Source organism: Kryptolebias marmoratus, linkage group LG22, assembly GCF_001649575.2.
Source record: "Kryptolebias marmoratus isolate JLee-2015 linkage group LG22, ASM164957v2, whole genome shotgun sequence".
Classification (NCBI taxonomy): Eukaryota; Metazoa; Chordata; class Actinopteri; order Cyprinodontiformes; family Rivulidae; genus Kryptolebias; species Kryptolebias marmoratus.
The window spans coordinates 9,260,673-9,284,471 of NC_051451.1; the positions used below are offsets into that span (position 1 = coordinate 9,260,673).

Consider the following 23,799-nt stretch of genomic DNA (forward strand, 5'->3'; position numbering starts at 1 on the left):
GGGGGGGATTTGATTCAGAGACACAATTCCATCCTTGTGTGAATCTCAGCTGTGAATCAGACAACAACAGGATGTGGAGGGGAAAAAAAACAACAAAACTAAACAACAAAAACCAAAATATCCCTGTGCAAACGCCGGCGTTTCGTGCGATGAAACCACACGCCCGCGTTCGCGCAGTTACGGCAGAAGAACCTGGCGAGCGGGGTCGATCAAATGCGCATAATCCTGTTTGTCACTTCGAAGTATTACCATATGGGGAATGAAAGGGTTTCGAAACCTATTTTCATCAACTTTCCAAGCTCATTCCAGCTGTTTTTTTTTTCTAGCCGAGCTCGTGAAGCGCGCGAGCTGCCAAAATTAGCACGCGGTCGCTTCGGTGTGATGGAGATCCATCTTCACTCGCTTTGTCTCAGCCTGTTCCAGGCGCTCGCAAGGCGTTCGAAGCTTCCCCCCAAAGTGCATTTCATGCTTTTAATTGACACCGCTGCATGTTAATTCGAAGCATGTCACGGATGTGTCACACCAGTAAGCCACCAGTGTCCGACCTCATGTAATGTCGAATTACACTCCTGCTGCTCATTGCGTGACAATAGATAAGCTTCTCCTAGGCAACGCCAAACGGTTCAAACAGTCGTGTGGAACTGAAGTAGTTTCTGTTATTCTTTTTTTTTTTTTGGTCTCCTGCTTCCATCCTCCTCCCACGTCTACTGTCAGACACATTCAGGCACACATGCAATGTAAATTACCATATTGTTTTTATTCAGGAAATGATCTTTTTAGTTTGCTTTAAGGGGAACCATGCGGCAGGGCAGCAAGAGACTGGATCTGTAACACCAAACGCAAAGACCAAAAGCTCGACTACTTTTTACCGCCATAACAAAAAGGTTAATGGAAATTGTCAGTGTTATTAAAAGCCAATATAGTGGCCTTTTTAGGTTGTCTGCCGATATATTTCCAGCTAGTTTTGGCTAACTCAACAACTGACTGAGACTGTTTTGAGGCCACTCCACATTCCGGGAATCAGCTCACCTAAAACCCCACCCTCACCTGTCACCTGACTCTCTGAACACCTTGACTACTCTCCCCACAGGTGGTGGATCCATGTGGATGTGGCTTCCTGTAGCTTTGTCAGATTTGGCTCGGTCAAGCTCCCGCTCCTAGGCCCGACTCCGGGAGGGTGCACCAGTTAACCTGAGGTAACCTGTCTTTTGTTGCCCTCTTTCATTAGGGCGGTGGCGTCCAGTCCCGGTCCTGCAGGGCCACTACCCTGCATGTTTTAGGTGTTTTTTCTGCTCTTCAGCAGGTCTTCGTGTTCTGCAGAAGCCCGTTAATCACTCCTTCACTCAAATCAGGCGTGTCAAAGCAGAGAAACATGCAGGATAGTGGCCCTTCCAGGACCAGGATTGGACACCACTGCATTAAGGTCTTTAAATCACATTAAGTCAGACCTGCTGCAGCAGCCGTTCACCATGTCCTTTAGGTTGTACTGACTTGTTAGAAGGACAGGAAAACTTCAAGTTGTCCCTTTAAGTTGGACTAGAACCACTGTAGGAAGAATGGGAGGAAGGATACCACTGTTGTTGTTTTTTCCCCCCCTATCAGTAAAGATCATAATCCTTTAATCGTAGGATCATTTTAAAGAATTTGGTTCGGTGGCGACTTGATGCAAACTAATCAAAATGGATCTTGTGAGGTTGTAACGTCAGAAAACAAGATCTTGTCAAAGTCAATTTTTTGTAATGCCTACACTTATGATTACTGCTTGAAAAAAATATAAAAAGTTAAAATACAGCAAACAGAACACCTTGTTTGTATAATTTAAAAACAAAAGACACGAGCAAACAAAATGGATCAGAACAAAAAAAAAGGCTCAATGAAAGACAAAAAAATAAAACAAAATCAGTCAAATCAAGTTGAAATTCCACTGTGCGGTTTCTTGAAATGATCCAGAAACCAAGGACTTTTGTGGGTATTTTGGTTGTTTCAGTCCATTTTACTGCTTAACTTTCGAATTCTGAAGAAAGACAACGTTGCATTTATCTGAAGATAATAAAAGTTTTAAATAATTTCATTGTTTGTGCAAAACCTTCTGTGAATTCTGCCTTTGGAAGTCCTTTTATTAGGAAAATAAAATAAGCGGGAAACAGCTGAATTATAAAACTGACAAACAGTGTTGGTTCACTGTAAAACGTCAATGCCATTCTATTTGAAAACACACTGTTTGTGCAAAGATGTTGATTTGTGTTTTCTTTTTTCTTTTTATTCTTCATTTGTGGGTCAGTGCTCCACAAAACACTCACTACTCTACAAAGGTTAGCAGCTGCCTGAAGGACAAAAAGTTACAACATTTAGTAAAAACCTCAGTTGGTGTTAAGACTTGTCCCTTTTAGGGCTACAGCTGGAGTTTACAGACCACAAATGCCTAAAATGGCCAATTAAAAAAAATGAGAATAACATGAGATTTTTGTCTTTAAAGAATGATAAACGATACAAATCTATGTTGTCTTAGCCGCTCTGTAGCCTTTCTCCATAAGCTTCACCTAAATTATTTTAGAAGATACTTTAGAAAATCCTTTAGTCCTTAACAATAAAAGTCTCAAAAATAAACTGAGTGTTGACCTTAAGATACTCTCAAATTATTTGAGGCTTACAAAATTAGTTTTCCTAATTATTAGTGTTCTCCGGTAAAACTCCTACTGCAGCCTAAACCGCTAGGAATATGAAGAAGTTAATTATAAGTTGCGTATAGCTCCGGATCCTATACTTATTAACATTTAGTCTGAAGTATAAAGTCACGAGAACACATCTGGCTATCATATGAAAGGTCTTTGTGCCAGTTAGAGTTTAGGTTTTGAGCCATTTCTTAATTTCAAACTATCTTTACTGCAATTATTTTGATTTGAATCTAAACATTTCGCCTTTAATCTTGAAACTTGGAAACTATCAGTTTCCCTCTTTTTAAAAACATTTTAATTCTTTAGCATCTCTTTGACAAACCCTTATAACTGGACCAACAGAACAGACAGCAGAACCCGCTAATGTTTTTAATATTTGGATTTTAAATCTTGGCCTTGAGAGGTTTTTTTTTCTTTTGGGAATATTTTATTTTCTATTTTTTAAAACAGTTTAACATATAACACAGTGGAACTCGAAACAATAAACATTCTTTACCCAAGAAGAGACTGCAAGTTATCTCCACATCACAGCCCAACATCTTTTATGACATGGTAACACCTGTGAAGTATCCATATATTGTATATAATATATATATAATATATATAATAAAGTTGCCAGACTTTTAATAAAGTGTCGTACTTTTTCTATACACTATAAGTAATGCAACTATATAACTATAAAGTTCGATGCAACTGGTAATTTCAGAGAGCCATCAATTGATGAAGAGGGGGGAGTCAGAGAGACAAAAGCAACTCAGGTTCTAGTGAAAGTGTCATTCCTGTGATTTTAGTTAACAAATCCCAAAGGTCAAACCAGGCAGGCTTGACCTTTGAGCAGAGCCGTGTTCAACGTAAGAACGAGCCTACCTCTGCGTCCCACCGGAACCACGTTTCTGACAGATCAGGTTTGGATCAGTGAAGTTTTTGAGAGGGAAGAGATAACCGGTGTAGAAAGTTGGCCTCACGAGTTTCAACCCCAACTCAAAATGTGCACAAATCACAGTTAGACAATAAGAATCATGTAGCCTGTGTGTAGGTTAATGAACATTTCGACGTAAGCAATAAGCGCCATTTTTGTTGGACCAACAGCTCGAGTCACACCTAGGCACTTTTAGAGTAACCAGTTAACCTAACATGCATGGTTTTGGTGTGTGGGAGGAAACTGGAGAACATCTACGTGCACACAGGGAGAACATGTAAACTCCACCCAGAAAGTTCCCAGGTCAGGAAACGATCCGGAAACCTTCTTGCTGGGAAGTGTCACCTCTAACCCATTTTCCACTGTGTCACCCATCCCATGACATAAAACCTAATAAAATAAATTGAGTTAAATTGTAAAAAATCTCAGCGGAAACACCCCAAAACACAAACCAGGCAACCCTCACCTCTTTACTTCACCGTCTTGGTGTTCAGCAGTCTATCTAATAATAAGAAGTGTGAGGTATACAGACTAGATGAAACACAGGGCGTTCCTCTTATCACAGATTAACCCATCGGGCGCTGTTTCAACCAGGTTATTTGGAAACTTGTTTACATGTTAACAGCGTAAAGCTTTAAGCATTACTGTGCAGCGTGAAACTTTCCATTAGACGAAGGAAGTGCTGCTAAACAGGCTTGGAGTTGTACTCCCTTTTCTTCACACACTCACACACACACAGAGCGCACTTTTAGCCCTCAGGCACTACATTTGAGTATCATTTACTTGACGAAAGCGTATTTGCATATGGAAATTGTTTGAAAGTGATATTAATTTGTTATATTCAAGAGAGAATTACTTTCCTCACATTAAAGCTAAATCAGACAAAAGCTGACAGGTGATGCCACTGAACTTTGCTCAGTGGGCCCTGTCAGGAAAATCTTGTGCATACACACGCATTGTAAAAAATATACATTATTTAGAAAATAACACAGTTCTTGGTTGTTTCCAAACTGCCCTCTCTTCCCAACATTTAGTTGGAGCCACAGGTCAGCTCCTCGGCGCCATATTCCTTCACCTCATGCCTTGTGTCCAGGTGTGTGTGACTGATGGAGCTCTACCAGGCGTCACCGAGGGACAGATCTCCTCCTGAGCCAACTTAACTTATCAGGAACTCAAACCAAGAAAAAAAAAATACAGGCTAATTAATTAAGAACAGTATTAGAAGTAATGGGATATTATAATATAAATTGCTACATTCTGGAACCAATTTAATCCAATTACTGGAACCCCTCATGAATATAATACCTCCAAAATCACTCCGTCAGAGTCCAAAGGGAGACGTGTCTGAAGAATGAATGAAAAGAAAAAAAAAAAAAATCAGCCCCTTTCAACAGCGAACACCAACAATGATTTAAATGGTTGAGAGGAACTGTTAATTTGAGTAATAAACCTTCTGATGATTTTTTTTTTTTTTAATTGACATCTCGACCATTTACAACCTGAGTAGGTTTTTGTTTGAGCTCCCTTGTGTTTGATAAAGACGAATGACGTTAAAGGCTGATTGGTGCCTTTTTGTCCTAATGGCCCTTAAAGAAAATGTCTTTAAAGAGACAAAAGCCTTACTATTTCCACTCTAGTTAAAGTGGAGTGCAATTTGGAGGAGTGGATAAATTGACATTAAGATTGCCAGTAACTTTAAAAGTACGGAGAATAATTTCAGCGGGGAGAAATCCACATTACAGTGTGCTGTGAGCCAACTCAGTCGGAGGAAAAGGCATGTCACGTGACAGCATTTTTACCGTTTCGTCTTTTTTTTTTTTAACAAAAATTGCAGTGACTGCCGGGCGCAAACGCACAGCAAATGGCAATACGCGCCGCGAGCAGCTAAACGCGTAACAAAAGCGAATGATGCCCACTCCAAAACACACAAAAAAAAGAATGCAAAGAGAAATTTGCAGCAAAATAAAAAATGCTGCGAAAACCTAAAAGTAAGCTGCACACTCACTCTGCCGAACGGAAGTGCACCAGACCACTAGGGGTGCTACAGGTTGGAATTAGTGGTGTCTTATTGCCGTTTGACCCGGTGCCGACAGTGAGATGTCGATCAGCTCACCTCTGTGTGCTCCCTCCTCCTAAACACAGTGATTTCAAGGTTCATGGGGTCAAAGGTCAACATCACAGTTGACCTGTTGCTCTAACTCTGCAGCAGTGTAATGTAGGGATGTTAAACTGCGCAGCTGGACACCTCATGGGTCAAAGGTCAAGGTCACAGGTAGCCCCTTTGTTAAAACCTTCTCTCTGCTCCTGCATGTGACCCTTTTATTTCCTCCACCAAGGAGGTTCTGTTTTTTGGTTGTTTAAGTTGGTTTGTTTTGTCTGTCTGTTAGCAAAGATCAGGTAAAAGCTAATTAACAAATTTACAGGAAATGTTGGGGTTGTCACAAAAAACAATGGATTAAAGATCGGTGCTGATCCAGATCATGATCACATTATTTTTAAATCCTGCTGTGACCTTGGAGGAGGTTTGCGCTCTCTTAGTGCCTCTAGTTTAGTTCATGTTTCTTTGTGCATTTTTCTTATATAACTGGGTCACATTTGGATCATGTGTATGTTAGGGAGAATGCTGATTTCAATTTTTTGTGTGTGTGTTTTTTCCCTCTGTTTTGTTCCTAAAAACCCGTGAAATGCACAGTAGACTAAGAAGAACGCTCAGCGTCATTTACTGAGTCAGCAGACGGTTGTTAGACGTTTGGGAGTCTTGACAATGGCCAGTACGAACTATGAAAACAGGAAAGAAATGATGTGAAATGATTTTGAAAAGAAAATTTAAACTTGGTTGGGTTTCATTGTTTTATTTTTTTCCTCCCCCAGCAATAAATTCAGCTATGCCTCAATGCATATTAAATTACATCAGCTTTCTCTTATTTTATCAAAGTGAGAAGGAAGATCTTGTTAAAGCGAGGCACATGGATGTGGTGTGAAATATTGAGAAGTGCATGAAACAGGAGCTGTGTATTCCCCTGGCAAATCGCCGAGACAATCAAACCATTGAATTGAACAGACGGAACCGAGGCGCTTCTTGTTGAGAAACTACTCAGCTCACCACTAAAGCTATTATCCCATAGATACCAAAAACGATGGAATCAGAGTCAGTTTAGTTTTATTGATGCACTCAAGAGCAATTTAACAGGTAGTCACACAGAAACATCCCACTTTAGCCACATCAACAAACAGATAAGACAATAACACTCAATGTAATATAGCTAGAAGCAGATGAGAGACAGTAGACACCAGTGCAGCTTTGGTGGTATTATCGTACACTTACATGTAATATATCTCTGTAACTGCAGCAAAGATGCCTGCAACGACGTTCTTTGTCAGTCAAGTATTGCAGATTGAGTCGAAAAGACAGCTACTCATTTTGGTTTGGGTTCAAATCAGCTGATTTTCAGTTTAGGCTAATGTCTGAAATACAACTATCTTACTCTTTAAAAAAATGCTCTAGTTTGTGAAAGTGATTCCCCTCGGTTCCTGTTGTTTCCTTCAGCGACGCGACAGACAAAAAGGATTATTCTCTACTTCTGCATGTTGCATTAAAAGGGATGGTCTGGTTGGGAATGCACAAAGCAATTCCTCCTTAAATTGAATGGTAACTCACATTGACTGGGACGTATAGGATCTGATCCATATGTGCAGAGAGCAACAGGAGACCTGGGTAATTCCCTTCTTTCTAATTTTAAGAACTTTTACAAAGTGCTTTATGTTAGATCAGGGGTTTCTCTGGACACAGCTGTGGCTTCTTCTAGCTTTGACCAAAGCAGAATTTATTTATAATCACCACAACGGCTCACCTTTGATAAAAACCCAGAAAAGGTTGAAATGAAAGTTTCTGTCTAGCATTACAAGAAATTGTCAGAAATTTAATATCCAGCAAACCAGCCTAATGTTCATGTTCGCTCAAATTATTTATTAGGATGCAAGTATCTGGTTTATTATTTTATTTTTCACAAATAAATACACAGAACCTTTGTTCCAACATGTAAATCAGTGAAATTACCATTTTCGGTCTCCTAAAACATCACTTCCATGTGAATGCCAGGCTGAAACAATTTTTAAAAAAAAGTTCCCGTGTGGAAAGCCTGTTACCTTTGCTGTTCTGTTGCCGACATCAGCCTTCGTAGTGATTTAAAAAAAAAAAAAAACGAACAGCAGCTTTCACTGACACCTCCCTATTGTTTGGAATTAAAATCGTTTCAAAGATTTCTAGAGGTCTGACCAAAAGACCGAGAGGTGAATCTGTGTTTTAACCCGATGAGCTTTGGCTTCATTTTAAGTAAGCAGCATTAATCACATCAGGGTGCTTTCTCTCTCTCAGTTTTTGTCCGTGAAAGATGCTTGTATATGGTATTTTTCCAATAATTACTCATCACTCATAATCTGACTCTATATGTAGATCAGTTGACAATAGCAGTGGTGACTGGGAATATGTGTGTTCTTGTGTTTAAAGGTTTATATGTGTGTGTGTGTGTGTGTGGGAGTGGATTTGGCCACCTCACCTTTGCAATTGTGACTTTATTAAAAGGTGTTTGTTGTGTCGGATGGCTGAGACAGAAAAAGCTCAAATGAAAAGCTGATAATCTGCACATTATACACATCATGTGTCAAAATATAGAAGGCAGATTTCTGTTCCTATCCCAGTCCATGACATTGTGTTGCTTTATGGCATCAAAATATAATGACGAAGATCAAGATTAGAAGCATGGCATACGTCTACAGGGAGGTAGGAGCCAAACACCACTGAAAGGAGGATTTACTTCTTTATCAGTCAGTTCTTTCATCCCAGAGAATATTGTAAAAATACCCAGTTCAACATTGAGGCCAATGCAAGATTTGGATAGAACATATCCTTCAATAAAGCTTTATAATTATATTACTGAATTAAAGGCCTAGAGGCCTTGAAGTAATGTGTATTGCCTAGCACTTTTCATGGCGGAGTTTCAGATAAAAATCACCTTGAGCTGTAGCCATTTTGGTTAAACTCCGAAAACGTTATTTTGCACAATCTCGTGGGATATGGGGAGATATCACACGAAGAGTGCGTGTTAGAAATAACTCCACGTCAAATTCTAGCTCAACATCTGTAAAACTGACTGAGTTATAGCCATTTTTGGCTATCGTAATTACCTGCGGTGGCCACCTTAAGATGGGTTGACTCCAAAGGTTTATCACTTATAGATGTGCATCCAGCGATGATTTTCTGAACGTTTCATTAAAATCCATCCAGCGGTTCATGAGATGTTTTGCTAACAGACAAACTGCGCTGACTCCACCAGTTAATGCTATCATTTAAACAAAGATCTTGAACAATGAGTAGCACTTAAAGTACAGTATTTATAGTGAATGACTCCTAACTACGACCACACCAAATTTTAGCGCAAGATCTGTAAAAATGTCTGAATCACAACCTCGTTTGTGTTTTCTAAGGTCATTTGGTTGTGGTAGCCATCTTGGATGAGGTTAGTTAATCAGTTGGAGATGTACTTCCAGTGTTAATTTGCGGAAAGTTTAATTCAAATACGTTCAGTCCAGGAGATATTTTGCTATCAGAGAAAGCTGACTCCAAATAGTTAATAGCAACATTTAAAAAAAAAAAAGATCTTGTGCAATCTGTTGGGGATGACTCTCAGCTACTACACCACAGTTTTTCTGTCTCCCCCCCCACACACACACACTCTTCTTAACTGGACCTTAGAAGTATTGCTTACAGTTTCTTAAACTGATCAGACAAATTGAAATAATCGCGTCCAATCCAACGTGCAGCTTACACTTTAGAAACACCGCTTTGGTTTTTCCCGAGGTTTGACACCACGCTTCTGTTTGCTGGACGCCCAGAGATGATTGGACATGATTGAGCCGCTGTAATTTGTAGAGACTGAAGCAGCGGTTGCTTATTAGCAATTGTCAGCCGTAATGATAGATCCCTTTAGCATTGCCGAGCCGAGACCATCCCTGCTGTCCGTCCCTGTTTAACTTGTTATTTATAGATGGTGTCAGGCCTGTAATAAACATAAAACATAAAACTGCAGCTAATGTGCTGCTAATGAAATGTGGACATAAATTGAAATAATTTACCGGGCTGTTCGGGTGTTGATGGGTCTAACTCAGAAACGGTTAGCTCCGTGTGCTCATTTGCACGGTGTTAATGTAAAGCAGCAAGCAGTCAAAGCAACGTGAAAGCACCATTACTGGATGTTTTCCTGCCTTTAGAGACGCGTTTGAATGAACTACATTCAGTCATGTTTTCAGACACAAGTACGACCCGCGTACTTCACTCGTCTGAGAAGTGCTTTACACAGAAACGTTCCTGAATCCTTGAGTTTCCCTCTTGAGATTTTTTTTTCTTTCTTTCTGTATGAAGGTTTCACATTGGCAAAGACTAGATTTAAAGATGGCAGAGGTAGCGTTTGTTACGCAAAAAAAAAAACCAAAACACAAAATGACAAGAACAACGTGAATATGGAAGGTGAAATATATAATAAATTTGTTGCCACTTACCTTCAAATCTTTCATAAAGCGCTGGTACATTCTTAATAAAGTATGGTTTTACTCTCCTAAAATCAATGAAGCACCACTCAGGAGATCTGCCAGTACAAAAAACTTTTTTGTTTACTTCGCTTTTCAGAAAGAAAAAAAACTGGTAAGAAGGTATACAATTTTCACATCTTTTTAGCCTTTGACAAGACAAATGAATGGAATTACCGGTAAATTTTATAAAGATGTACAACAGAAAAATAAAAGCTTGATTAAAAGCAACAAAATGCTTCTATTTTAGTCAGTCTAAACTTGTATCCAGTAGGATATTCAACTAGGTGGGTTTCAAGTACATCCTGTCCAGACTTGGTGAAAAATTAGCTTCATTGTGGGTAAATGTGGCTTTAGTACTTCTCCACATTAATTTACAAAAGTAAATGGTTGGTTCAGTTTTTACAGCTGAAATTAGATGCTGCATTATTGGGACTTAGATAAACAGCTGAAACTCTTTTAGCTGCTCGACAGACTTGCGATGCTTCGGAGTCTCCCATCCTAATGCCGTTCCCCAATAGTGCACCCCATTGAGATACCTTAAAGATGACAAGTCACTGTAACATCAAAATGATTCTCTTTACCAGCTTTTTCCTTTCAGTGTTCTGGGGAGCTGGTGTCTACCTCCAGCAGTCACTGTGTGAGAGACAGGGGGGGGACACCCTGGACAGGTCGCAAGTCCATCACAGGGACACATAGAGAAGAATGAGACAAACAACCATTCACACCCTCACTCACACCCAGGGACAGTTTAGAGATACCAATGAACCTAACACGTATGTTTCTGCTCTGTGGGAGGAAACCAGAGTAAATCCACACATACACCAGGGAGAACATGTACACTTTACACAAAAAGATGAACCTGCAACCTTTTCACTGTGAAGCAACAACTCTCACAACTGTGCCATCTAGTTAAAATAACAAAAAAACACAACTTGAGCAGGGAGGCCCAGACATCTCTTTCCACAGCCACCTCTTCCAGGAGGATCCCAAGGCGTCCCCAGGCCAGCCCAGAGACATAGTCTTTCCAGTGTGTCCCTGAGGTCTCCTGCCAGAAACACCTCCATAGGGAGGCATACTTACCAGATGTCCAAACCACCTCAACTGGCTCCTCTCGATGTGAAGGAGCAGCAGCTCTGCTCCCAGTCCCTCCCAGATAACCAAACTTCTCACGCTGTCTCTAGGAGCGAGCCCAGCTACCCTGTGATAGAAACTAATTTCAACATCTTGTATCTGCAATCTCGTTCTTTTGATCACTACCCAAAGTTTACGACTATAGGTGAAGGCATGAACATAAACCGACCGCTAAACAAGAGAGTTTTCCCATGCAGCTCAGCTCCCTCTTCACCACAATAATCTGATACAGAGTATGCAATAACGATCTGTTTGTCGATCTTGCCCTGCACTCTTTCCTGAACAAAACACTGAGATACCTAAACTCTTCCACTTGAGGCTGAGGCAGCACCTCATTCGCAACTCAGAGAGAGCAGTCCACCCTTTTCCCTTGAGAACCGTTGCTTCAGATTTGGAGGTGCTGATCTTCATCCCAGCCACTTCACGCTCATTTGTGAACCACTCCGGTGAGAGCTGGGGATCACAATATCACCGTGATCATAGGTCACCACGGACGTTGCCACTTTCAACCCTTTTTTTAACCACTTTGGCTGTTTCTGTAGATAAACAAATACACACGGTTCTTACAGTAAGGGTCATCTGGTTTGTTTCTTAATCTGTGATTAATTAATTTATTTTTTTGGACTTGTCTTTGTGACATTCCAAGGAGTACCTTTACGATTTGAGCTCTTGGAGAGTCAAAACAACTTCAATAACCTCATATTTAAATGCCATGTCTGTTAATGTCATTTTCGACATTACAAACACAATTTGTTATTTTTCTTTATAGTTTAAAGTAAGGCTTATGAATATCATGAATGAACAAGTTTCTCAAGCAGGTACAAATACAAGGTTACGCTTTAAAATAACTATGAAATCAGCTGAGTCTTCTTGTGGTAAAAAAGGCTGGAAATTTGCACAATTTTGAAAATTACAAAGGACAGTGATTTGGAGCATATTAAAAGAAATTCGAGATTTTTTTTTTAAAACAGGTATTAAGTGTGTATCAGTGAGTGTTTGGACGTTGGTACTATTCCCTGTATTCTCCAGTAAACTCTGTAAAAGTTGCTTGTCTGAGTTGCTGTCCATGCTGTCTTCTATTTACTGTGTGCACATGTGAGGCAGTGTTTGTGCAGACATGCATTCAACTGTGTGACTGTGTGTGGGAAAGTGCATGTAAATCTCCTGCTCCCCCCATCTTATTGCTTTCTTGAGCTTCTCAGGGAGAAATCCTCTTGATTTGCCCAGTCCCCGAGGCTAGAGCCCCGCACACAGCAGATGTTCCACCGAAAAGGCCATGAATGTTTAATCATTTGTGTTATTGATGCCGTCTTTTTGTTTGTTAGAAAGTGTGAGCGACCGTTACAGTCTTATGTGTCTAGTTTTGCATGTTAGGGATCCACGTGTGGCAAAGAGAGAACAAACATCCGTCTTTCTAATCCATTACATTTAGAAGGAAAAAAAAAAGAAATGTCTTTACCTTGCATCCCCTGCAATGAATGAATAATGAAGTCTATTAAAAATGTTATTTAGACTGATTATTGTGAGCCCTGTGTCAAATATCACATCGGCGCTCTCGCACAAAAAGACAATCTTTCTTTTTTCTGTCAAACAGAAAGTTAAACCCTACGTTTACCTGACTGCGGATGAACAAACTGGGCTCAAGCTCGAAACTGTGATTTGTTGGACTTAAAGCTGCTGTTTTAGTATTTGAGCTGACAGCCAGATTTGATCATAATTAGACAGCATGCCGAGGGCTTTGATTGGCACGGTAATTGGATTGTCATTGGGGCTGAAAAGCTATTATCTTTGGATCATGCCCCATGAAATTTGTTGGAAAAACTTCTGTGGCCATCATTTAGTCAGCCATCTTGGGGGCCTTCACAAATGAGCTTTTTTTTTAATGGCAACGAAAGCCAGAGAAGAAGGGAGGATGAGGTGGGGGAGCTACCTGTGCACCGCTGGGACCCTTAGATCCTTTGAATCGCAGCGAAGACAATCTGAGCTCTATTGATTAATGATATTAGCATAGCAGGTAGCGCTAAGTCAAAAAAATGGCATGCTGCGTTATTGCCTATCGCCTCTGCCCACTCGCCAGTAACAGGATTGGGGGGTGAGGAAGGGGAGCAGCAAGTGATGGAATGGGATAATGAAAGAGAGGTGAGGGAGAGGAGCGGCGGGAGGAAGAGGAGAAACTGCAGGGTGACTTTCAGTTTAAAACTGTTTATGTAAAGCATCAGGTGCGACGCCCGTTTTAGAGGAATACGCAGCAACATGAGGTCATGACGTTAGGATCAGAGATTCGAAATGGGCAGACTTTTCTGAAGCATTAAAAGTCAACACGAGCTCCTCTAAAAAAAAAAAACAACGGCATCCGGAGCCGACTCGCCATTCCCTTCCACGCAGCCACGTCTCACAAACAGCACGATTATGAGCAACAAAGCCTCATCAGTCCTGCAGTGTGAAACGAGGTAATATATATCTCCTATTATATTTGGCTAATCTCCTGGGGCCAGATGCATGAGCGATACATGCACACACACACAAACCCCGTGCATGCCTTTTTTTCGGAACAAACTGGTATTTATAATGAAAGCAGGAATGTGTGCTCAGAATGCACGCTCCAAAAACAATTTAGGCCACAAAAATTTTGGTGTTCGGTGCTTAAAACAAATTGTTGGACATGTGTACTACCAAATACAATTTATCATATAAATGCTTCCATTACAACACTGAGGAAGTGTGTTGCTGTTAGTGCTTCACTTGCTTTGTTGAAGCACTGAAACTCAAATTCAGATTAGAGCTCACTAAGGTAATAAAACTAAAGCACTTTTTTTTTTTGAGAAAACCTGAAACTTTCAGAAGACATATTGAGGGGTACCAATGCAGCTACTGCTTGACATGCCACCATACAGAAACTTGCCTCTGTAAAGCCTAATAGTAATTTGAGACTTACTTTTGTAAGAACCTAAGCTACGATGGAGCCAGACTCTTATTTTGAAGAGTATCTGTGAGTGTTAATATGAAAACTTCAGGATAAAAACCACTTTTGAATACTAAATTCTGTTCAGTTCTCCTAAATGTAAAAGATCTATTGACAAATTTTTCAGGATTTACAAAGTCAGCCATCCATCCATTTTTCTTACGCAGTTGTCTTTTCTGGGTCACGGGGAGCTGGTGTCTATCTCCAGCAGTCACTGTGTGAGTTACCCCGGACAGATCACAAATCCACAACCATTCACACTCTCACTCACACCTGGGGACAATTTTAGAGTTACTGAATAACCTAACATGCATGTTTTTGGTCTGTAAGAGCAAGCTGGAATATTCGGAGTAAAACCACGTGTGCACAGGGAGAACATGTAAACTCCACCCAGAAAGGCCCCAGGCCGGGAAGCGATCCTGTCACCTTCTTGCTGGGAGGTGACAGGTCTAACCGCTGACCCATTGTGCCACCCATCGTCAGCCATGATGGATTATTATAAACAATAAGAACCCGCTCAACATTATAAAACTTGGAATCTGCTGAGCCACTAGTTGCCATGGTAAGTCCCACCTTATCTGGGCAGCACATAGCACCACTTCATCAGACAGGCGGACAAAAATGCAAACTAGAAATGTGCTGCTACCAAAAGTTATAATAGACTATTACTGAGTAAGCTGCATGTTTACATGTATTTGTTAATGAGTTTCCTAATGCTGCAGCAGAATCAAACCAAAAGTTTAAACAAAAATCTTAACTTGCCGATTAATAACAAGGGGTCCTTTAATGCTTATGCATTGATACTCTTTATAAACAGAGAAGTACTTGCTGTGCACCCCAAAAACAACAAAAAACTGAATTGGTTTTAAAGAATTTTTAAGGACAAAAAAAAAAAGTAAATGATCCAAAAAAGGAGGTTTTAGCCTTGCTGTTGAAAAACCACCCGAGTCACTTTCTCCCTCACATTCTTGCTCTTTGTAATACAAAACTCAGAAACATGGCAGCTCCACACGATGTTTTATACAGAAGTAATGACACTGTGGATGAATACGGCACTGTGTAGCACATTAGGAAGCATAACATTTTTCTAAAAATTGGTGTGTGTTACGATACAGGTCTTTGCGCGCTTATCAGCGCATTTTGCATATGTGAATGCGGGATAATAAATCTGGCTTTTCATCACATCCGAACGGTGTAATGCAGCAGGGAAGTGTTTGTCTTCCTGGTGGCAGCTCCCTCCGCTTCCTCTCTTTTTCATTGTGTCTGTGGGTGAAAGTTTCCATGCAGGCACTGTTGATCATGGCCTATCAAGTGTCATCTGATTTGCATTCAGTGGACGCGTCATTATTCACTACATTTGATGTCCACAAAAACACATTAGACCTGTTTTGGTGCCGAGTGGCGTTGGTCGCGACCGCCCAGACATCATTTGTGCGCCCAGATAGTCAAATGTAAATTGATATGTAAGAAAATGCCCCATTAACTTTTTCATTAATGGTTATAATGCATTCCGAGTGTCATCCGTGGGGTGGTGCGCTTCTGTGAGCGCGGACACGCACACATGTGCTGCACACAAACAACAAACAGGAAGACAAACACACACACACAGGACGATGATTTACACGGGAACACACTGAGACAGAATCCACACACACACAGCAAACTCCATGTACATTTATCAACGAAAAAAAACAAAAACCCATGTCTTAAAGCTGCTCACTTTTAGTTTTAACAACACTTTCACTTTCATTTGAACTTCCACTTGTTCACATACTTCCAGATGTGCTCACAGCTGTGTGCATAAACACAGAAGGGCTTTGTGTTGTTCTTACCTTCAGCAGCTATACGTGACGTTTGGCTCTGAGTGTGGAATGACTCACGCTTATTGCATACATCCTGTATTGTATTGTGCAGATGGTCAAACATGTTCCAGAAGCACGTTTTGCATGTTTTCCCATTATATTCTTACCCTGAGCCGCAGGGATCCATGGCTCCCGTCAGCAGCAGCTTTCTGCTCCCACTGACTTCCTCTTTATTAAGAGATTTCTGATGTCCTTTAGCTCCTTTCTCTTTCTCGTTATTATGCGGAAACCCAGAGGTTAAAGCGCTTCAACTGAATCTGAGAAAACGTATAATTTATACTTATCTTTTAAACATTGGCTCTATCGTTCGATTGAAGTGCAACCAGAGGTAAAGACGCCGTTTTGAACTTTTAATTTAAGAACAGGTCGCTTGTGGGCTGTGAGGCTGGTCACAAAATGTTTTCCCTTCATAGAGATATGACATTACAAACCATGCTTCAGGAATTAGTAATAAACACTTTGACTGCTTGTTTCACTCATTAAGTTTTATTTACCATGCAGTAGAAAACAGTAGTAGGCATTGATCACACGAAAATGCTATTTTTTTCACGGCAATCTTTTCACTTGTTTCTAAAAATATCCTTGTAAACAATTTTAGAAATGTCTTCATCCACGAGAATGCACTGAAAACGACCTAAAATGCTGTAGTAACTATGCCAGGCCTGTGTGTGGCGCTGTAACATACAGGTGCCATTAAAATATACCTGACACTGGAGACAAGGCAAGAAGTGTCTGTTTAAGGCGTGCAAAATATAAACACAGTAGAAAGAGGATGCCCCTGGGTTGTAGATTAGAACAGAGATAGAACTATGGATATTTTTGCTCAAATCCGATATTTTTGCGTCGTCGTTCGCATTATAATCAAAATGCGGCCGTTGTCAGACTCCAGTGTGACCCACGTGCGCAGAAGAAGATGTGACGTCACACGTGATGTGTTTACAGAAGTAAAAATGGATGCTATACATGCTAGCGTGTGTGTATCGATTCTGAAGTTGTTGTGCAGTCGGAACTGACAAAACTATTATATGCCATGCTTGTTTCGTCCAGTGTTTACGTCTGCCTACTCCGGCACAGAATTGAACTTCTGGAACGGGAACTATGTACTAACTATAGAAACAAATTTGAGTATCGATCCCATCACACTTATATCAATACGACCAACGTTGGTGTCATATGTTGGTGTGGATTCTCAGTCATCCAGGACACGGCAAATCTAAAAAGTAAAAAAAGAAAAGACAAATCAACTGCCCTTCTATTCTGTAAGGCATATAGAGTTCTGCTATAAACTGTACGACTATGGTATCGTAACATCAATATTTAGATCGATCTGCATACCCCGACTTAGTGATGTGAAGGTTAGATATATTGTGACATGACTGTTCAGACTCAGGTTGCTTTGAAAAACATCGGATATGTATTTGATTTGGTACCACTTGTGAAAGTGACCTGGGTCGGATTTGAAAAAAAAAAAAATCTGATTTGTCACGTTCAGACTGTCATAAACAATCAGATTTGGGCCACTTTTGGCTGCAATATGAACTTAGCCTTTGACATTATTGTTTTCAAAACACTGCATTTTATCTGTCTAACGAAGAACACAAGGGAGGAGATTCAAGATTTTTTCACTCTGGACCCTGTTTTTAAAAAAAAAAAACAAAAACTGAATTTTGGGGCTGCTTAAACAACATTTCTGTGTGGATATAAGGCCGAAATGACAATAAAAACTTTAGCGTATATACAAAAGCTTGTTTCCTAATTTGTGTTTATGTCAGGCTTTTAAAATCAAATGTTCCTCACTCAAAAATTGGCTAGAGATAATGGAAGGTTTAGTGGTACTACAGTTTCCTTCAAGTTTTGTCTTTTTTGTTTGCGTGCAGTATGTGCATAAAAATTAGTTGGAGTAAGTTGGAATTAAACCCAAAATTTAAAACGAAATGTCTTAAAATGCATTACATGCATTACAACAGAAATGTTAGCTAAATTTGGTCTGCCCCCTGGTTTGATGCTGTTTCACAAAACTGATGAGACTAAAGGAATGCTATAAAATCTGAAAAGCAGTGTCTGATGTGACAATATCCTGAGCTTAATAATAACTTTTCCCTGTTGAACTTAATTTGAGACAGATTTAATTTCCTAGTTCTTTATTTGTGCATTTTAGAATCTGAATATTTTTAGAGTGGAGAGGTCAAGGATAAAAAAGAAAAGAGTAAAACTGTTTTTTTTTTTTTTATTGAGTAAGTAAAAAAGCTTCTGCGTAGGAATCAAGAAAACAAAATAATTTTATTAAAGTTTAAGCTACCGGGATTGTTAAAAGAAATAAAACAAAATTAAAATAAAACTTGATCATATTATAATGTGAAAGATTTATCCCTTTTCGTGGCACAACGTAATTAAATGTTGTTAAAGTATGTTTTTCAAGTTCTGAGAAAATGTTTCCTCACAGTTATATACTATCACGCTGTAACGTGAACAAAATGTCACGAAAAGAAGAAAAAATAGTCATAATTTATTTTTATTTAATATGATAAATGTGTAAATATGCAGGGACGTTATAATGTGAAAAACACAACGTCCAAACAACACCACCTCTGAAGTTATAATGTGATATGATTCTGTTTTATTTTTTTTCTAGGGTGGCAGCAAAAAGCTTCCGTACCTTTCTATCCTCTAATGCTTATTTCTGGTTTTATTTGTCTATCTGCCTGCTTGCAGTGTGGCGGATTCTCCGAACAGCATCAGAGTTAATGTGTCTGCCGTTCGGTCAGCAGCGCGTCAGCCACTTATCCTCGAGTGTTCCAGGGGAAAGAAAAAAGAAGAAGAAGAAGAAGAAGAATTAATGGTGAGCGTGTATGCAAATCATTTACGGTCCCACAGAACCACAGCGACGTTTACACGACGGACGCGTGAGTGGCAGCTGTGAGAGTTCCGTCGGTCTCCGGTGTTTCTGGACACGTTGAGACTGGAGATAACCGAGTCGGACTGAAAACATGACATCCCTCCCAACACACACACACACACACACACACTTCACAGTTAGATCCAAGGCCGTTTCACACGTTTAACTCTATCATTATTTGCTCTGTTCTCCTGTGCATCACGGGGAAAATATAGTTTAGCAGCTTTTTTTTTTTAAAAAACAAAAAAGATGTGACCAAAACAATCTTAAAGTGGCCTTTTTTATGTCAGACATTAATGTGCATATGAGTTGCTGAATACATTATAAATAGAAACACGTTCATTTTTGGAGCTCTATTTCTTTTTATTATTTTTTTTTTTTGGTTTTAATACATTACAAATTATTTCTTAAACATTTGTCTCAAAACACATTGCTTTCTCCACATTCAGATGTTCCAGTAGCTCTGACGCCACAATAAGAAAATCTCACGTTTCCACTTTTTTTAATACGGTTTCTGTTACCGGCACATTACTGTTATTTAATATGAAGTCACGCCATAAAAACTTCATCGTACTTCCAAGACATTATGTTGAAACATCAATTATCCTGACGTTTTAGGAGGGTTTTATTCATTAAACGTNAAAAAAAAAAAAAAAAAAAAAAAGTGGGTAAATCCAAAATTTCAATTTTTGTCACTTGTCACAACAACTCGGAATAACGGGCACGGTGCTGGCACAGATTTCTCAGGATGCACTGGAGTTTTTGTATGTCTAAATCTTTTCAGGTGACTTCGTTCCAGAGCCGCCTGTGTGTGTTTTACCGCTCCAATGAAAACCTTTCAAATATATATATATATATATATATATATATATATATATATAATTTTGTCATTTTCCTCTCCAGGTGAGTTTAGCTGGAGTTTAGCAGCCTTGTTTACTGCTGCTCATTTTGGTTCTTAATTTGATGGAACCATATTGCTTTCCTGATGGCAGGAGGTTAAATAACCTGTGAACTGTGATAGAACAGTTTCTGACAAGGGTTTGAAACTTGTTCAACTAAAAATTCTTTCATTTTAGCACATCTGTCAGTCAAATAGTCGACCGCATTAAATTATCATAATTTTACGTCACAGAACTTGTGACTTCCCACATAACGGCACCTATGTACGTTAAAATGTAATGTTGAAAGTACGGGCACGTACACACTGCTGGTAAGAGAAAAAGTTTGAGTGAAAAATAATTTTTGTTTTCATTGTTTAGCTATAAATTATTTCATAAAAAATGCAGTGGTGCGAGCAATCCCTCAGTAAATACCAATTCTTGAAGGTTTGGCAGCCTTCACGGCGACAGATATAGTTCTGTTTTTCTCTCCACCTATTTAGATTAGATGAATAAACAGATGAAATGTTTATATCAGCACTTGTTCTCTCCCTCTTTACGTTTCCTATCAAATTTACTGTTGAGGAGTGGGGACATTAAGGGAAAAGTGCAACAGATAATGTGGGCATTTTGTGCGTGAGCTGAGATATGAGAGATGTATTAATAGGGGGAGTTATTGTGCTTTCAATTACGGCACAATGCCTTCCAGAGATGTTTGCGCGATTTGGCAGTGGCCTGTCACGGTGGGGGTCCCTCTGTTTGACTGATGAGCTCCCTAATCTGCTAATGCTAATCTCGGCAGACGGGGTGGAGGTGGGTTCGAGCGGCTGGTTTATCTGACGAGCCAAACGGCTCGACTTGCCGCTCCCTAACGATGGCCAATAAAATTAAAGAGCCGGTGCGTGCCCGGGTGGCAGAGGAAGACGATGGAGGAAATTAGAGATAGATAAACAAATAGAATCATAAAAAGGCAGGGCGCTGCTGAAGTGGTAATTCAGTGGGAGTTCATTAGAGGAGAGATGGAGGAATGAGGAGCGCAGGGCTAAACTGTGGATGACATTACCTCTAATGTGGCTCCCCTGCAGAGTTTCTGATAGGGTGGCCGTTCTCGGCAAAAATAGGGCTTTTAGCATGACGCCACGCTCACAAAGACAAACTCCGACTAAATAGGATTTTTTTTTTTTTCCTCTTTTCTTTTTTTTCCCTAAGCATTGTACTATTTTAGTTCCGAAAAACGTCTCCAAATGGGTTTTCAAATGTGTTCAGGCTCACGGCCAAGTTGAAGCGGCACGGACAAATGAGTTCCGCGGTGCAGGAAATTTGCGCGGCGCCGCGGCATTCGGAGCGGAGAGCTTAAAGTTTCTGTTTTTGTTTTTGTTTTTGACAAAAACATCATCAGCCGTTAGTCACATTCCCTCAGTTGTACTTTTTAATACCAGGCTGCTTTCTTCAGGACAGGATGTAGTTCTTTTGTTTTCCTGCTATGAACATTCAATGCCAAGTTATGCTGTCAATTCTTGATGAGGATGACGATGCTAAAATGTTTGTTTTTACTTAATATTTTATACTAGAAAAGAAAATAATAATGTTGTTAAACCAGGGGTTCCCAACATTGGGGTCAGGATCCCACTGTGAGGGATGATACACCAAATGGGGGTCTTGAGATGATCTCTAAAACTAAAATGATGAATTTAAAGCAATTGTTAATAACATCTTTTAGCTATAATTGTTACAAGAAATAAAATCAAGCCATATATGGATAAAATCGTTGTATATTTTTGTGTCGTCATTGTGCTCTTTTTTTTAAAATGGGCTTATTAGCAATATTTTTATATTTCAAACAGCATAATACAGGGTTACAAGGCTTTTCAGCTATTATTTTGCTAATTAGTCAGAGGTTGAGACAGGGTTTGTTCAACCAGATATACAAAATAAGGAAAAAAGCTTTACTGTATGTTTGTAACTATCTGTAAACTTAAGTTTTAACAAATTTCAGACCTTTGGTTTCCTCTCATAATCTCATAATACCAATCTGTAAGATCAAGTTCTATAGAAAGAATCTAATTATTGACCAATGCAGAAAGGCAAAAATGGCCAATGATGTGTTTTGCCCGTGTGTGTGTGTGTTCATTTGCACTTCTGTTCATTACAAAACATCCCATAAATCATGAGACAATTAAAAATTGAAAAAAAAAAAAAACTAGCAGAAAGTACTTATTGGATGCAGATGTTCAACTGGTTAGCTTTTGAAGTCAACCCAAGATGGCTACCACAGCCAACTGACCTTAAGAAAAGCAAACTGGCTATTGCTCGATCAATTTTACATATATTGACGGACATTTTGGTGTTTTAGTAGCTGGGACAAATCCTCAACACAATCTGCGTGCCAACTGATTGCACAATTTCTTTAAAATTTTACCATTAGCTATTTGGAGTCAACTCTGTCTATCTGTTAGCAAAATATCTCATGAACCACGGGACAGATTTTAATGAAACCTTTAAGGAAATAACCATTGGGTATAACTCTACAGCTATTTAATTTTTAGATCCAATGCAATCCAGGATATCTGCCACAGCCAACCGTTCTTAAAAAAACACAAATATAACTAATTCAATGCATTTTACAGATGTCATTCTTAAATTTGGTGTGCTAGTAGCTGAGAGTAATTCACAAAACATAGTACAACTCCTGCTTATTGTGCGAGATCATTGCTGCAAACTTTGGCATTAACTGTTGAAGTCAACCCAATTTAAAATGCCTACCACGGCTAATGAATGTTAACCAACAAAAATGGCTACAACGAAGTCAGTTTTACAGCTATTGAGCTAAACTTTGATGTGGTAGTAGCTGAGAGTCATTCACAACACATATTGTCAGTATGATACACTGCATAAGATTGCAGATAAGGTTATATTCGCGGTTTGACCAAAACAACTAAAACTTTGTCCCTTCTCAACAAAAGATGATCTAAAACTCTGGCATGAAAGGTGGTGGGCGATATGCATTCCTCCAAGGAGTGCTGGGCTTTTAATTCCAATGCGAAGTTTTCCGCTGGAAAACCCGAGGTCCGGCTGTCCACGTCTTGACTTTGACATATGCCAAACACTTGAACGTTGTCGTAGATGATGTTCTCTCCCCTGGCAACAACAGTCACACGTGACAGCAGCCCTCCACCCCACCTCACCCCACCCCCAACTTTGGTCTCCAAACTCCCAGTTTGGAATCTTACAGAGATTCCTTTGGTGGCAGCAGGTGATACTTGGTCCATGGAGGTGCCACGGTCCAACGCAATAATCCTGGTGCCAAGGTGGCAGATGTGTCAAACGCCGTTCCTCGGGGTCAGTCTCCTGCATGTTTTAGATGTGTTCTTGCTTTAAAATGCCTGGTTTGAATTGATGACTTGTGGACATGCTTCTGGAGAACTTGATGATTTAGAGAGGAGGTAATTAAACCATTTGAATCAGGTGTGTTGGAGCAGGAAAACATAAAACTTCTAGGATAGTGGCCCTTTGAGGCCTGAGTTTGACACCCCTGCAGTCGGCCATGGGTCGGGGTGGTTTTGACAGCGCGAGAAGGACACTGACAACTTTATTTGTAATCATTGATCAGTGCATATCTTATCATGTCGGAGTGTTCTGTTGGGGTAAGGTTGCCACCGTCAGGGAGTGCTGTTTCCGTGTGTGTGTGTGTTGTAAAATTAGCTGCTCGTCACTGCCGGAATTTTTTTGAAACACTTGTCTGTAAAACCATGATTATACTAAACAAAACAAAACAAAAAATTAGAACGACTACAAAAACCCCCCAAAACATTCAGTGTGTAAACAGTAAGAAAAGGCGGTCGCTGCCTGTGTAGTGACAGATCTTTGCATGTCATTCTCCAGTTTATCAAT

At 39.8% G+C, this 23,799-nt stretch overlaps 1 long non-coding RNA gene across 1 annotated transcript in view; it reads left to right on the forward strand.

The window, feature by feature from the left end:
* The first annotated feature begins 1,090 nt into the window (after window positions 1-1,090).
* LOC108239157 overlaps window positions 1,091-23,799 on the forward strand; it is a 57,290-nt gene continuing 34,581 nt past the window's right edge. The window contains exons 1-2 of the long non-coding RNA XR_001808706.2: window positions 1,091-1,196; window positions 18,847-18,973. This is a non-coding gene — a long non-coding RNA (uncharacterized LOC108239157). The remainder of the gene's footprint in view (window positions 1,197-18,846; window positions 18,974-23,799) is intronic.